Source organism: Anser brachyrhynchus (genome assembly GCF_964034855.1).
Source record: "Anser brachyrhynchus genome assembly, chromosome: 6".
NCBI classification, from domain to species: Eukaryota; Metazoa; Chordata; class Aves; order Anseriformes; family Anatidae; genus Anser; species Anser brachyrhynchus.
This window is the reverse complement of record NC_137700.1, coordinates 21356760-21374387: the sequence shown is the minus strand read 5'-3', so window position 1 is coordinate 21374387 and position 17628 is coordinate 21356760. Positions and strand designations below refer to the sequence as shown.

Here is a 17628-nt window from a genome sequence, read left to right as displayed (position 1 = left end):
ATGTGTAGGGATAGGACAAGGGGGAATGGCTTTAAAATAAAAGAGGGGAGGTTTAGATTAGATACAAGGAAGAAATGCTTCCCTCTGAGGGCGGCGAGGCCCTGGCGCAGGCTGTCCTGAGGAGCTGTGGGTGCCCCATCCCTGGCAGTGCCCAAGGCCAGGCTGGATGGGGCTGGGGGCAGGGGGCCCTGCCCATGGCAGGGGGCTGGGGGGACTTTAAGGGCCCTTCCAACCCAAACCTTCCTGTGGTTCTATGGGTTATTTTTGCACAGCCAAAATCCCCTTCATCCCACCCTGTTAATTTATTTTTCTGATGAGCAGTTCCTGGCATCGTTTCCCTGCCTGTAGGAGAGCCAGTGGTGCTCAGCTCCCTGTACTATCGCATACAGAGCTCAGCAAAACCAAAGTACGTACTTAGATCCTGCTATCTGAGCCCTCCTCCTGTTCATCTGACACAATCCTCATTGTTACCTGTCTCCTGCACCTCTGTAGCAAGATTTTGCAATTATCTGCCTTCACGTACTGAAAGCTATGGGCTACTCCAGGAACCAGGGATGGAGAACGCTGCAGCTCCTTGCAGCCTCCAGAAGCCTCAGCACTCACCTGCCCCAGGTGGCTCCTGCATGACTGGATGATCCCCTCCATGCCTCTGCTGGTTTTCTGGGTACGAGGGACAAACACTTGCTATGAAGAAATTGCACCCATCCACCCATACACCGCTCCCCTCTGACTGACCTTCCTTTCTCATCAGAGTAACAATTTTTCACAGACTCCATTCTTAGTCCTGCTTGTTCAAAGCAAGTTTTTGGTCTTCAAAGATGTCATAATTTTTCAGCTTAACTGCTTGGGAGGCCCACATCTGAGAACTAGTAACTTTGAGCTCCTCTTCAGCAAATTATCGCTAGGGTTAGAGCTCTTCCTTCAGAGATATTTGCAGAATATTTTCTGCTTCTATTTTATAAACCCTGATTTGAGATACACCTGCAGAACTCAACGCTGAAGCCTGTTTCCCTGCTGCAATTTACTTTCTGGGTTCTCTACTGTCCCTGAGAAGATGTAATAACTACTCCTTGGCAGCTCACTATAAGGAAGGAAAAAAAAATAAAAAAAAGAAAAGAAAAATTGGATGGAGTTCAGGAAACAGCAGCAACAATAACAAAAAGATAAAGGGCTAGAGAGATACAGTAATGGGAAAATACTTTAAAAAGCAGGTATGTACAGCTTAACTACACAATGACAAAATAGGCTGCGATAATCGGAAATAGCAGAGGTGAACGATACATTGCCCTGACTTGCTCAAGGAGGGCAGAGTGGGAAGGCACGGTGGAAGCTCTTCCCAGTCAGCCAGTTGTCAAAGGAAAGAAGACCACACGCAATTCCTGGCTGGAGAAATGAGAGTGCAGCCCTCCGAAATATGGAACTTCTAATCTCTTTTTTTGCCATTAGACCCAAGCCTGTACCTGGTCCATGAGGCACTCATTCCCTTTTAACCCAAACACTACGGTCTTCTTCTCCACCGTCACTCCCATTTCATCTTTCAAACCAACATAAAACACCTCATGTCATAAAACATTTCCCAGCTCCTGTGCTGCGGACAGTGCTCTCTCTGTTCTCAAGGAGAGTTTAAAGAGACTTTTTCTTCTATTCTTTTGTTAATTTTTTTGGTAATTATTCTGGCTACGCTACATTGTTGCCTAAATTTTCTAACTGTACTGTATGAGATACCTCAACCCCATCTGACTTAGCAGTAGCACGTCCCTGTTGGTCTCACACACACTAAAACACAAAGTCACAAATATATTTAGCTTGCTCTCTCATGTTCCTAATTTTGTTGTTGTTACTAATCTGACCCATAACTCTCTGGAAAAGCCAGTTGTACAGAGCAGAAAGCAATCATGAAGAAAACTGAGAGGCCAAATACCATGACTTAAATGAGTAGTAGAAATTGATTAACTTAATTGGTGCTAATGAAAGAAAGACCATAGACCACACAAGACAATGGTGACAAAACAGAAAACATAACCCAACGAGTACTTACAAGTCATGCCAGGTGTGGGATCGGTAATTACCTCTCAGAATAATGCTCAAGCTAACATTATTTGAAGTACAACCAGAGGAACATCAGAGTGCTGTAAGAAGGTCTATTACTTCTGCTAACAGTATTAACGAAGAGACTATTAATGAAGCACTGTACTTTCACTGGGCACTACAGTAAGGAAAACTGGAAAGTGTTTTGAAAAAAGATGCGTGGAAACAAGTCTCGTACACATAACAGTAAAACTCCTGTCAAGCTCAGTCTATTTCGGGACTGGTCAAAGAGGTGACTTGATTATGGTTTACAACAGATTACATTGGAAAATCACTTCTGATGTTAGGTAGCTTTCCACTTAAAAACAGCAGAAAAAGACCCAGCTGTTGGAGGGTGAAACTAATTGCCACCAGTAGGAACATTTTTTTTGATGAGTGGAAGTAAACACTAAAAATACCATTTAATACAGATGTGTTGAATGTTACTTAGAGACTTCAAAACAGAATGAAACGTCCTGTTAAGAGACGCTGTTTTAACAAAGAAGTTATGTGATTAGTTCAGCAATAGCTGAATGAAAGTACGTGACTGCCATGAAGCACACTCCAAGTGCAGCTAAGTCTCACAGGTCCCCTGTCCCTTCCAGAACAAAATTAACATATCGTTAGTATTTCCACTCTTAAAGGTGCTTAGTGCTGTCCTTTTTCCTGGGGAGGCCAAGAAAGCCCAAGTCAGATGGACAATATCTGCACATCATTTTGTCTGATAGGATTACTTCCCTATTCTGAATCAGTGCTATATTTTCTAGAGCTCTGTATAATGTGTTTTTAAATCTCCTGCCGTATTTGATGTATTTCTAGTGCTTATTAACCTATTTCACTTCAGAGTCTAATTTAAATGGCTGAAGTTGGAGTGAATGGTTTGATTTTCCGGTGGTTGCTGCGAGGTGCTGGAACGTCACAAAGTATCTCCCTGTAGAGCTTCATGAGTTTGAGGAGAGGCTGTGACATGCTGTACATTTACTAATTCTTAGGCTGACAAAGAAGATATTACATCTAATACAGTTAATCTGCATGCATTTATATTCCAAATGGAATACTGCATTTTCTATAGCCTGTCCTTATCAAGTACTGTGATACTCCAGCTCAGTGGCTGCTCCTTCCCTTTTTTTCCACATTTCACTTCCAGTGGTATGCGAAGCAGCATTTATCAGCACTACCTCTACATTTTAAGATCCCCCGAAGAAATGTTCTCCAGACAAACTCCCAGTCGGGATGAGTGATTGATCTGACCATCTTGGAGACGTGCTACGTCCACCAGCTGCTTGCAAGTTTTCTCATTAGGCTTGTTAGTCACAATTTTACAAGAACATAACTCAACATATGTTCTGATCGCAGTTTTTTTTGACCAGAACTACTTGCTCTTTGTAACATACCATCTGCACGGTCTTCAGGGTCACATAGTATTTTATCTATTCCCTTAGCAGATAGATATAATTTACATAAGGAATTTATGAAATGTCTATTTAAGTGGACTCAATTTCATATTCATAATCTTTGGAACACTTTTGCCACTAACATTTCATCTAGCAGGAATTCAGTTTTTCCCCAAGGAAACTGAATCCAAGTGCTTAAACACTGTTTAAGCTAATTATTGGAGCTGAACACTCATACGGGGTAAAATAGACCCATGTCAATAAAAGTGTGCCAATTTACTTCAGCTGAACAGCTGCCCATTGTTGTTTTATTTGAATAAACATTAGAGATATCTTTTCAATGTTTATAAAACCTACTTAGTGAGAAAGGTAAACTGAGAGTTAAATGCAGCTGCTGCAAACAATGGGGCTGCAAAAATCAGCATTTTTCCTTTTATGACCCCACACTTAAATTGCCCAAAAGCAAACCTCCCAAGCTTTGTGTTTCAAGAGCCCTCAAAGAAGTGGAAAATCAGCTTACAAAGTCAGACAGATAAGGATAATTTTTGTTACAATACTTGTAACATCATTATTAGTGTTCTAGGAAGAGAAAGGAAGAAATGTATACTGAGCACGTGCAAGGATTATAGGAGTAATGGAAAGGCTCAGCTCCAGAAGGTATCTAAAGGGAGGGTTTTGGTTCAAGGTATTATCTGGACACATAGCAGATATAAAATGCTTTTCTCTGGCTACAAGAGCAACGACCAGGATGTTCTTCAGATTTAAAGTGTACGTACGTGTAAAGGTGGATGGATGTGTGTAATGGCATTAGCATGCCTCATCTCAGTTTCAAATGTGATTCAACAATTTAAATATGCTTCCTCCTTCCATGTATCTACTGATGATACACACCTCTAGAAGACCGTTAGATATTTGCTGCACGTTCAGTACCACAAAATCCATAATGTTCTTTAGGACTTCCTACCACTGTTTTACCACTGAAAATACCATGCTGATTCTGAGCACAATGTTTCCTGTTCTCTTTGGATTTACCAGACGGTGCTGGTTTCAATTAATAAAATAAACTGAATAAGATGGGTGAATATGCACCAATTTTTAATTATTTTTTTCAAATCCCTGCAAATCCTTTTGTAAGTGAATTATCTCCTCTCTTACTTCCAGTGTGACAGGACATATGCCACTGACTTCATAACTCTGACAGAAGAAATAGCCTGTCCAAAAATGTTAAAACACCTTGTGAGCAGCAAAAACCTAAACATACATAACTTTTAGCAGTAGGGCTGAACATACTTCCATGAGGTGAATGTTACTTACAAAATCTGTAGAGCTCAAACGCTTAACCAGAAATGCCAGCAGAAGGGAAGAATTTATGTTACTATCTATGAATTCTAGAGAAGACCATAGAGAAATATGAAAAAACGTTGCTCTAAGCTGTAAAAGCCTTGTTAGGGATGCACTATGGTTTGAGCTTCACTTTTACTGGGGAAAAAAGGTGGAGGGAGGCTGCTCTGACTTGGTTTTTAATCCAGTTATAATATAGAGGGGGAAAGTGGTCTTCAGGGACTGTATCTTCCTAAAAGCATTTAAATTAGGAGCAGGTAAAACGCTACGAGCCATAAGAAGAAGACAGAGTTCCTGAAACTGATAGAAATAATCACAGTCTGATGTTAAGGTGGCAAAAAAGCCCAGACTTGATGCTCTGTGCACATCAGCGGGGCACCCTGACTTGTAACAGCAGAGGATTCGGAGAGCTGTTCTTATCTTGTAATTTTATCACCGGAGGACCTGTAACAGAACACACACGAACCCCCTCTGTCAGACAGCAGGGGCAGGATTCAGCTCCACGACTGCAGATGGCTTTGCTGTATTCAGCAAAGAAACAAAGGCTCCTGGAAGGGGGAATCCTTTCAAGACAAGGGAGGCACTCAGCTAGTGCAGGTGAAGCATTTCCCCGTGCTGAGGCTCGCTCAGCCACTGATGTTGTGTAATATTCAAGAGCAAAATTCCACTCCCCCACTGCAAACATGATATGGTAAAGGGGCCAAGTCAGCCCTCAAGGGGACATGTCTAATTCTGTTTATTCGTGGCAGGAGGAATCTCCGAAAGCCCAGCAGCTGCAGCATCTCCAAGCACAGACTCTGCCATAGGGCAGCACAGTGTTGTGTCAAGGGCAACACTGCCCAAGAAGTTCTCATAAAACCTGGCACTGCAGGGAGAGCTCTGCTGCAAGGCACCAGTGAAAGCACCGGTAAGGAAAGACTTCTTGTATTGCACAATATTTCTATGCTCCAGAACTTAAAAGTTTTGAGCAGCATCCGACACTTCCTGATTCTTCTGGCACCAAATTATCAGAAATGTTCAGGTCTTTTAAATATGATAAGCATTCAACATTAAGTATAAAAATGACTGGGAACTCAGAGAGTTCAGTACAGCACAGTGTGTGTACTAACTGGCTTTATGGAGGTGAAAAAAACAGCCTTATTGTTAAGGGATTTTAATGTTGGCATATACTTAGCATGCAAATACAAAGTCGTGCACATTGTTAATTTGTCTGCCTCACCAATTGCTCCACATTACCAAACTGTTCCTGCTAAACAGACCCTGGCAAGTTTCTGAAAGCACTTCCTTCCCAGGAAGTTGTTATTAGATGGATTAAAAGGTTCCAGCAGTGTCTCAGCCACATTGGCATTTCCAGAATATTTATGTACGCATAAAAATTCAGTGCTGGACACAGCTCAACAAGCAATTAACATCCTCAGAACAGAAATTAAAATTGTATAAGGTACAACTGTACTCCTTTGGTGAAACAATGACATGTTCCTGCACTTCTGAAAAATCACATTTTCCTTCAGAGACTCCTCTCCGCAGAACTTCAGTGACCAGTCATCAGGGTGACTTTATACAAAAGCATCATCATATTTCAGAGTAATGGTCCTACATATCACAGAGCCAACGTCAAACTTAGGTTCTAGAATGCCATCGTATTACCGATGTTATTAGGGACACTGCTCCAACAGCAGTGTGAATTAATGACTTCTCCTTCAGTAGGAAGGCATTAAGAAGTACATCAACAGGTACGTGCACATGCTGTAAGATGAAAAGAAGGCCCGTAAGTATGTTTGTATTTGGGGAAACGGTATGATGTCAAATTGTCCTTCATGTCAGTGATTCAAAAACAAACGCACGAGCCATGACTCTATATAATCTCCTGCTCTAGAAATCATTGCATATAACTCTACAGCCTGTGTATATGCCATGTATACAGCTATAGGATTACTTCTGGTTGAATGACGTGTCCATGTGCAATATATGCACAAGAGTGACTGGAAAACCAGAAAGGTGAAAGAAAGGGGTCTGGTTAGCTTGAAGAGCAAGGAGAGGACATTTGCAACCACTTCCCCTTAAGTAACAGGCTGTTGCTATGAGGAAAAGGAAAACCTGTTCCCCATGCCCATGATGGATGGGACAAACAGGAAAGGGCCAAAATGCAGTTGCAAAAGACTGGAATTAGATGCTAGAAAAACGAAACACAACAAACAAACTGCCAACTTACTAATATTAAGAATAGCAAAACTACCTCCTTTGCCTACAGTCTTGGATTTTTACTCCTGGTTTCAGTCATCACACTCTGCATGTTCTTTCTGCTTAGCTTTATGGTGGCTTTTACTGCTCCTCCTCAGATTTGAAAGACCATGCCCCACAGTCACCACACACCAACCCCTCTCCTTTTTATTTTTTACCTTTTTTTAAGCATTAGTTTGGCAACAAGCCCCAAGTTGATTGACTACATGCTCGGTGGTCCTTTCCATACACATTTTCCTGTAGCTCTACAAATCTATTACACATTTGAAGACTAAGTGATAAACAAGAAATTTAGCAGACAGTTCCCAAAATTTTTCACTAGTTTTTCATAGCCCATTGTTTCACACACAATTAATGATAGCAAACACGTTTTTTGTCTTTTTGTCCCAAAAGAGACAAAAGTTTTCTGTCTGGCTATCAAAAGACTCACAAACTGTTGGTTTTAAAACATATCTTTTATGTAATCGAACAAAGGTGATCGCCTTTTTGCGGCTATAGGAACTACAAGCGATCTTTCACGTGTGCTTACTAGGCTACTTTATGTCCGTTTGTTGTCCTACACATGTCAAAAGACCTATGGAAGGAGAAGCAGTTTTGCCTAGCTGCCAATAGGAAAAGTACTTTTCCAAAAATGAATGTCCTTCTGAAAGGAAAAAAAAAAAAAAAAAAGAAATATTGAGACTGTATTTGTCATTAGCTCCTGGTATGAATCATGGAAGACTTTTCAAGAACACCCCATGTTTCTGCCAAAACCTACGGCAGCAGGGTTCAGAGTAGTCCCTGGAAGGACAGGGTAGCAAGTAAATATTATCACCTACAATAAACCAGCAACTAGTATTGTAAGTGAAATTGGTATTCTCTTTTTCAGCACCTCACCAACTTCTGAAGCAATGCTAAGCACTCGGAGCACGTGTTAAACCAGTGCCTCTTGGGAAGCTGTGGAAATACTGAGATAAGTAATACTTTTAGTCCTAGGCTTTAATTTCTTCTACCTTTGAATAACAAGTTAAAAGAATAAAATACACTGCCAGATTTTTTAAAAAGTTGAATAATGGCAAGCTGATGAAGACTTCTAGGATATATTTAATAACGCATAGGTTAACTTCCATTTTCAAGAAAACATCAGTTTTGTCAGTGTTTGTCTCTTGTATAAAGAGCCACGCCAAGTGCTGTCAGTACTTGAGCGCTGTATTCTTGTTACAGACAGTCTCAGGGGTTCGGCTGTGCATGCAGTGTATGAAGCATCTCTCATCTTCCCGACTCATTCCCCTCTACAGTCAGACACGTTGCCACTGCTAGCACGTGGAAACGGAACTCCCCCACTGCAAAAATGAAGGGAATTCTTTTTCCAAGGAAAGGCCCACTCTAAAAAAAAATAAATGTTTAAAGTTGGCTTGTTTTGTTTTGTTTTGTTTACTTTCCAAGAAGAAAACCCAGAAATAAAGGACGGTTTTCTCTCAAACTGTTTCTTACAGACTCAGGGAGCTTGGGTAAGGGACCTGGTATAAACCCACTATGGTCTTGCACCTATTCTAACAATTTAAATGCATTGCCCTGTAGTGAACACACTACATACATTCACTACAAGCGAAAAGACTAGCAATACCCTTCACACTGTGCATAGAAATAGAAAATAATACGGAAAAATACAGAGAGGGTAAAAAATAGTCATTTCAGAATTATATCAAAGGGCATTTAGAGATCTAATGTCACCCACTCAGCTCCTTAACTTGGCCAATACCTTCAGTGATACTCCTCTTCCTAACAAAACATTTGTTTTGTTACGATTTTTGCTACGATTTTCTTGTTCATGTGTCAGAAATTTTGTGGTGAGTTTCTCAAAGTAACAGAAGAAGGTCAAACTGGAAGGAAGACTCTCACTTGGAGATATGGATTGCTTCTCAGAAAAATAAAATTTAAAAAAATACTGTACTCACACTGGTATTTCACCAATATAATTAAATGTGACAGCTGATGACTAGTGCTCCATGCATATATTCCCCTTATTATCCAAATTAATATTTGCAGATCAACTGTGACACAGATGTAAACGCTTGAGTTGTTTTTTTGCAGCTCAGCTAAGATCCCTTGAAGCTTATTTGCTTAAGCACGCTGGCACCTGATCTAGTACCACAAGCCAGAGGCACTTACCCACTAGCACCAGGAGAAATAGTATTGGTTAATGGGCAGTTGAAGAATCATCGTAGCAAAAAAATGAAAAACGCCTTCTGAAAAGACAACCTGAATTCCTTGGCAAAGCAACAGCTTCCTTTGGAGAGGTGATGGGAAGAAAAAATAATACGTGGCAATTAAAATGTCCTTCCTCTGGAAGAACATCAGTGGGCCACGGAACTGCAGAAAAACTGCAGGGCTGCAGCTGCGAGCAGTTTCCCCCAACTCTTCAGAAAGGTTCACTTTCCCAGTTTGTTTTTTATCCCACTGCTCATACAAGCAAGTATATGCTCCAATTTGAGAGCTGTTTCCAGTATGGTAAATGCATCTTTCTATTCCTATCACTAAAATCAAGATTAGTTTATTTCTAAACATCAGCGAAGATGATCTGATGCCAAAGTTGATGATATATTTGCACAACATTTTTCTTGCAAGCAATACATAGAACATATGGAAAACCCATCCAATCCCAAGTGTCACTTGCCTATAATTAACTAGATTCCATATATTAACAAAAACCCTGAGACACTACAATAAATGCAATGCAATCCATGCTTTTCTTTCAGTGCTCTTTCCTTTTTTCTTTTCTTTAAAGATTCTGTATCTGAAGACAAGAGCTTGTCACAAAAGAGAATTTCCATTCTGTGAAAAATTATGTCATTTCCAGATTTTTGGCTCACCCTGGAATAGTCTTGACATTTTTACCAAGCAGTAAATTTACAACAGGAGATCAATCATCAAGGAATGTTTTGCTTGTTTGCAATAAAGATATTTTATTTCATTACTTTTGAAGTGAGTTGTACTGTTGCTGGGTAAAAATTATAATTAATATTTCATAATTACGCATAGAAGCACAAAGAAAACAAGAGCAGTGGGTCAGGATTTGCAATTTAGATGGAGTGAAGGCTCCTTTCTTTTGGAGGACTGAAGGTTCACAAGAATGCTTTCCTTTTATATGGTTTGGTTTTAGCCTTCCGAGGGCAGCTTTTTAAAGGACACAAGCTAATTAGAAATCCAAGAGATTTCTTGAAATTGCTTCCAACTATTATTTAGGGGCTTTTCTTTTCCTTTTAAGCCACCGAGAACTGAGCTGTAACTTCACTATTTCTCAATCTACCAAGAAAGCTGCCGGAACAGAGTTTTAGGATGGAAAATAATAATAAATAATGAAAAAAAAAGCACAAGCTGCAAATACGGTGCTTACTAACAAATGTGGGGGGAGAAGTTCAGAAAGAGTAGCAGCATGGCTTATAACTCTGTATAAGCCCATAGGTAGGTGTATATTCACCTACGCACTGTAATGGGGAGCAGTGGTGCAAAGTGCTCTGACTCTGTGAAGAGTCACGATGTAATCATAAGGCAGCCTTATAAACAAAGAGGAAAAGCCTGAAGAAGACATCTGAACCTGAGCTGAATGAGCCAGCTCTCTGAGTAATGACAGCCTTTTGCCTCTGTGATTTTACAGAAAAGCAACGTTAACAGTGACATTCACCTGCTTAGTTTATTATGTACTTTCATGAAGTCACTGTCTGACATACTTGCAGGAGTTATTGTAATTCATGACATTTTAAGCACCCTGTTTACAGAGATGAGTCTCAGGACCCATGCTAGTGTTTGTAAAAGATTGGGAATGCACCCTGACATGAAAGCTGGGGTGAGCTATCCTATTGCCCTTAGCGTGAGCAGGTCAGGATGTGTGTTAAAACCTGTGTAATGCGTTTGGCTTTTAACAATACCAGACAGAAGATACAATCAAATCTGAGCACATGAAATTATCCTGCCTGGCCCTCTGTATACTAAGTGGCTGGCCAACAACACAGCCTGCAAGCACTCTTACTGCTGAAGTCTGGTGGATTTTTTTTTCTTTCTAGCTCAAGCCGCAGAGTCTGTAATATCCCATTCCCTTTGCCTTTCATGTACAGGCACAGAGACTTTTAAGGCTATTGGCCCTTCGGGAGATATCTCCTCTGAAGGGAAAAACTATAGGCAGAGAACTGATTAAAAAAAAAAAAAAAAGAGAGACGCAGATTAACTTTAATTTCCTCTGGGTAATCTCAGGCTGCAGAGCTTCTCTTTGTCCTTATTTACAAACACGTGCATGTAAATAACAATGTTCAACCTTGTTTTTACTTTTCAACAGGTGAACCAAGACCTCCAATGCCTTAATTTGGCTGCTAAAATCACTATTTCAACATGCTCGTTTTATGATGTTTTCACTGTCCAGACCCAGGTTGTTACCTGGCTCCCCTCCGGTCCTCTGCCAGGTTTGAGATCTCCCTCTGGAAGCAGCACATCACATGCACTCACCCCAGGGGACATGCCAGACTCCCTTGAACCTTTATCCTGGCAAGGAAGTTGTTCAGAAATTTGTCTGTGAGAACAGAAAATTGGAAAGGAAACTGCTCATTTCCTAGGACAGTAAGCTTAGATATATGGTGGCATAACGTAACTCTATGTTTGGAATTGCCTACAGAGGCTGTAGGCTGGAAATGACACTAATTTTTCAGTTTTATTTTTATTTTATTTTTCAAAGCACACAAAGGAGGAAACAGTGCGTGAACCACTTTAAACAAACAGACCCGGGTAGCTGCAATGTCTGATGCTTGACTGCCACAAAAAATTCATTTAGGTAAATCTGAAATAACAACAAACATTTTCCATGTAAAGCTCTACCCATGTGATTTCTTCAGATATGGGAATTAATTAGCAGTTGTGAAATTATCCTCTATTTACAACAGCAAATCCTTCCTACAAAGTTAATGGCTCAAAATAAAAGAGTGCACATGCTCAACCAAAGAGATACTTGGAGAGACCAACTTGCTGTGGGATTATTGCTTCAGAAATCATCTTCACCTACGCTGCCATTCACTGATGTTCTCCCAGTGCACAATGATATTATAAATTATGTTTTAGAGTATCAATAACATATTAAAAACAGCCACTGCAACATGGCTGCAACATCACCATAATAAAATCCATCACTTTGAGCACTTACACCCAAACATCTCACAGTTAATGACGTGCCGCAACTCCATCATCAAGAAATCAGGGAAAGAGTCAGAAGTTGAAAGCAAGAAGCCATAAAAACCGAAAACTGAGCCCATGAAAACTGCAAAGAATTCTGAAGCTTAAGGCTACCTAACACAAAACCCAAGCAAGCAGCAGGCTTCCTAACTAGATATCCAGGTTTGCCAAGAGAGGTGTCGTAACATGGATGTAAGAGTTTGGGCTCAAGGCTTGGTTGAAAATCTGCTCAACAGTTCAGAAGTATTTGAGGAGCTGCACTGGTGAGAAGACAGGACTCACCTAACATTAACGATACAGAAAATCATGTGTTATTTTATGAATAATAAACAACCGCTTCACATCTATGTATACTAATGAAAAACTTTAACTATTATTTTAAAGTGCACGGTTCCTTAATTTGAGAACAAGACAGGAATTCCTTCAGATATGTTCATTAAGTTCCGATTTTGCACAGTAAACAGTTGTGCCCATTAAAAATAAATGATACCTTTTAACTTACTCCTCTGGTAATATTTTCTGTCATTTTTATGAAGTCATTTGACAGACTACCAGCGTCTTTTTACCATGCTTTCCTTAAACTACTTTGTATTCTAGCCTTACCTTCCAAATGCAGCTCGGATGCGGCTGCTTGAAAACACCGTATAAAATGTCTTCTCCTGGTGGGCAGTGCATTCGTTAGCAATATGACAGAATAAATCAGCTTACACAAACTTACTGTAAGGGAGGGAACAGTAAGAAATAAGGCAGTGGGAGTCACTTATTTCAAGAGAAGGTAAAATCCCTTTCCTCCTAACAGAGCCAAGGATGAAAAAGAACTAAGTAGCCAAAAAGAATGCCTAATTCAACTCTGAGTTTCACAGGGTTCAGTAAGACATGTAGCTGTAGTTTAATTTTCTATTCAGATTCCCAAGTTTTCTTTTATATACCAATAAGCAAAACATATCTGCTTATTTTACAGTCTGACTCTGACCTCTGACTTGGATGTCACAAAAACAAACACTGGTACCTTAGAAGGCAGCTGAGTTCCCTCTGTTTAGAAAATCCAAATTAAGAAAATGTTACCTTGGGTAGCCTGAAATTCTACTTTTTTTTTTTCTCTTTTCTACATAAAAGGAACTGCACACAAATATATGCTAGGGGGGGCTTGTAGCAATCAAGCATAATAAGGCTGGATTAAAATATTCAAAAGATCTTTTATAAATTACAAAACATTGTTAATAATTAATTTTTGCATATCTGAAATATTTTGTCTCCTATATGGGTGGAGATCTGACTGACACTAGATTCATACACACTCAAGAATGAGAAAAAATCAAATATTCTCAAAAACTATGTCTGAACAGTACTTCAAAACTATTAAAACAAAACATAAGCCTGGCCAATTTATAATCCTTACGTAAACAGAGTTGTAAACTGAGGCTTCACTGCTCTTCAGAAAGATCGACTCTGATTTCTTCCAGCAACTATAAGGATATTGCAAATTTACTGCATCTTGTACATGACTTTATTTTTAATTGTTATGTTTCTTCTTTTGTGTCATTACTCCAAAAGCAATACAAAGACTGCAGTGCATGTATTTGGTTTTGCATCACACTAAGAATATGATGGCACTGTTTAGTACATGACTTCACATTAACTGACCCATTTAACTTGGGCTTCCAATGGTGTCTTGAAGCACAAGGACAGACCGTACGAAGATGGTTAGCACTGCAGCATCTCAGAGTGTTTCCTGGGGGAGAGGACATAAGTAAGAGAGAAACAGTAGTTTAAAACATTTAAAAAATAGGTATGGCATAAGAGGTTTCAACATACTAGCTGTCTGAAGCTCAAAGAATGAGATATGAGATTGTTTTTTATTTCTTCCATTTGTAAGAATAGATCTGAGGGCCATGTGGCCTTATCTGAGCACTTAATGTTCAGCTGTATGTGACTTACAGTGATAAAAAGAGGCATTAGCTTCAAATTGAGTTTGTTCTTGCTAAGAACTTCAGCTGAAAGCTACTACAATATAAGAAATAATGGTATGTCGGTGGCTTGGTAGCTCCAAAATATCGTTTCTATGGTATTAAACTATTTCTATTAAACCTCAAGCGCATTTTCACACCCATCCTAATTCCAAGCTATTCTCACAAGTCTGGTCAGCCTAAGCACACAGAGAAGACATAGCTTAGTCACTTCTTCTAGGTGCCAGCAGCAGCCTGAGTTAGACAAATAACACGACAGCTTCCTTTTTCTTTTCACTGTCCTAAACCATGGGGGTTGTGACGCAGCTGAAAAATATGAAATGAAAAACCATTCACAGCCCTTCTTACCAGATCTCCACAATGAAGCTGTGGCCAGGTTTTGAGCCACCTTTACATAGTTGCTATTCCCAAAAAAAAGTCTCTAGCAGGGCAGGTACTTACATACGTACGGGATGAGACACAGGAAGACCTCTCGGGGAAGAAAGGACGAGTGACATGAAGGGGAGAAGAGGCGAGCTAAGGAGCTGCTGCAGAGGAAAAGGGAGAGAGAAGTGGAGCGGGTAAGGTCTGCACAACAGGCAGAAAATATGGTGGCTGGGCATATCCTTACCCTCCGAGTCCACTGCCTAGTTTTAATGGATAAGCACATTAGAAAACTTGCCAAGGGAGAAATACTGGAAGAAAACCAATAGCAAAACTAGTTTGCAACCATGCCTGGTCCAATTGACTAAAAAAAGTCATTACAGCACCTAGCCCTTCTTCTATAAAACAATTAACTTGGGATGCAGGTAGAAGACTGTTTACAAATTTGGGAATCGATTTTGGCTGTGGGTTTTATTTATGCAAATGTTACTAAAACATGCTAGAGCGTACACAGCATGCTGTGCAGCCACGGGATGCTCTCCCTCCAATAATATCCCACCTTGCTGGGATCTCGTAAGGAGCCAGAATAATTATAAACAGCCTACAAGCATGTTCTTCGATGGCAGACACGTTTCACGAAATAAATAACAGTTCATTTGTACCGCTAGAAAAGCTTCACAGAGATCAATGAGACCAGAGCTGCTATCAGAAGGCTGGCTGTTGGACTAGGCTGGGTGCGTGCAGAATCCTTTTTTTGAACTACCTCGCTCTATTTTAAGGCCCACATATCTATTCAGATCCTCACAGGAACAGGATTTTTCAGAATGGTTTGTATTGCTCTGTGGCTCTGAAGGGACCAGAAATTAAGGAAGAATGTTTCTCTTTTGAAGTTTGTTTTTCTGGTCTCACGACATTATGAGATTATGAATAACAACAACAAGAAGCAAGAAATAAACGTGGTGCTTCAAACTTTCCAAGTCAGGTTTTATTTGAATTATCTGTGTGGATTTACAACAGCAATTTTTATGAATCAAATTTTGTTTGACTTACTAATGCAAGGTATTCCCTCCTGATATTAAGCTACAAATGAGCCCGTCCATTACATCCACGTTTTGACTTCTGACAGAGCATTCAAACCGTTTGTGTTGTAAGACATCAAAATAGAGCACAAATTGTATCTGACACGCTACCCAGCAGTTTATGAAGAAGAGATAGAATATAATATCTCAGATCTCAAGGCAATGGTCAGAACCAGCACTACCTTTGTAACGGGGATGCTTCAATTGGAAGGGTTTCATCTTTACTTCCACAGCTGCACAGAGAACATTTCAATTTTCCTTCTGCTTTAAAACAATGACCTAATTGCTAATTAAACTCACAAATGTCTATTCATTCGCTGGGAAGCTCATGATATACTTCATAATAGTCTACTTGTTATCATCTTCTATTTTGTCTCTACTTAAGGTCCAGATCTATACATTTGTTACTGTTTTCTTCCTGTGCTGATATTTTGTTTAGACAGATCTTCCTACATAACATTTTTACTTTCTTATGTTTTATACCTCCTCCTGTTATTGGCAAGGGTGCTGAAAGGACGAAGCAGGAAGGTGTGGGAAAAGCCACGTCCCTGTTAATACAAGGAAACTTGAGATAGCTGAAGATCAAGACCAATAAAAAAAACAGCTATGAAATAAATTTGCAGGGAGCTTTTACACTTTCTGAACACTAAACACAAACATTCCCAGCCAGAGCAAATTAAACTTAATCCTATAGGATTTTTTTTTTAAATTTTAGATCACCTAAGCATCTGATCTGCTCCTCAGTCTCTCTCTCTCCCTGCACAGCTCTCCAGTCGACTGCAAGGCCACCTTGCAGGGTGAAGCTGTGTTCACAGAAGGTGGAAAGCTGTGAGAATAGAAAAAACATCTAGCACGTACAAAGGTAGGGGAAGGAAAGAGGAGTAATGGTTGTCTGCTCCTCAGGCCACATCTCAACAGCATTTGTCCCAGGCATGCCTGCAAGCAGGCTCCAGTTTTCCACTTCTCTAGGCAATTGTGCACACACACACAAAAGAGTTTCAGGAAGGAGAGAAATCCTGCCTGTTTTAAGGGTCTCTGCACATTTTGCAGTCAGCAGAAAGATAAATTTATGCCACTCCTCACTGGCAGTGACTTTCAACCCGCCCGGGTTTGATCACACACCCTCAGGAGAAGAGCTGCAGAGCTGATGGCACTGCCTGTGCATGTGCACTGAGTGCCACCACGCTTGTCTGCAGGTGGAGTTTTAACTGGATGTGAGAAGAGAGGGAGAAAAGCCCCGAGTTGAGAAGTTGAGAAGACATCTGCCTCCGAGAATTCGGATCATTTTGAGAGGAATACAAATTCTGCTTTCGGGACTGTTTTTATAAAGTCTAAGGGAGAGATGCACTAGCGGTACCTGGTGATATGAAAAACACCGGTTCAGCTCTGCTAGACACAGAGGTCATCCTGTTGTACCTTAGGCAAAGGACTTTTAGGCTGAAGGTGATGTGAACTACCTCCAACTCACCACTTTGCGACCACACTCAGAGGTGCCCGTTTTTTTAAGCAGTTTAGCATTTTTAGGACATTGTGATTCCTTTAATCTCTTTTAGCTGTAGCTCTTTTTACATTTATCACAAGCCTGACACATTCCCCGGTCCCCGATTTGTTAGGTCACTTCCCTTAACGCAGCCGTCTTGTTTCCAAAGCTAATGCTATGATTTCTGGGGACATTAAATACGCCAATCAAAGAGAAAAGCTGTGTGGAAAATGTCAGTGAGTTTTAAAGTGAGATTCCTTCCCTTTGCTTGAATAGTATTTTCTGAAAAACCTTTTCCACCAGAACACATGCAGCACCGCATTATCACTCCCAGTCAATAATTACACCACAAACCTGCCAGTGGTGAGCACAGGAACTGAACTGGATGCTCTCTGGAAAAACAGAGCGAGGCAGATTTAAAGTTTCCCCCACGCCAAAAAAACACTTCTGTCAAAATGACATTAAAAGAAAAGCTGTTTTGTGGCTTTCATGCCAGGGAT

The 17628-nt window shown here is 40.3% G+C and overlaps 1 protein-coding gene across 9 annotated transcripts in view; it reads right to left on the bottom strand.

The window, feature by feature from the left end:
• Window positions 1–17628, bottom strand: part of LOC308197640 (uncharacterized protein) — a 628187-nt gene that overhangs the window by 289195 nt on the left and 321364 nt on the right. Inside the window, exons 15-17 of one of the 9 annotated variants that reach the window (XR_013953167.1) lie at window positions 14648–14733; window positions 13884–13971; window positions 6–12956 (exon numbers count right to left, since the gene is read on the bottom strand). The exons of 6 other annotated variants lie outside the window; for them this stretch is intronic. The gene's annotated coding sequence lies outside the window, so the exon portion shown is untranslated. Of the gene's footprint in view, window positions 1–5; window positions 13972–14647; window positions 14734–17628 lie in introns of those variants that run through there. 2 more of the 9 variants (XR_013953166.1, XR_013953168.1) reach the window with 2 other exon arrangements.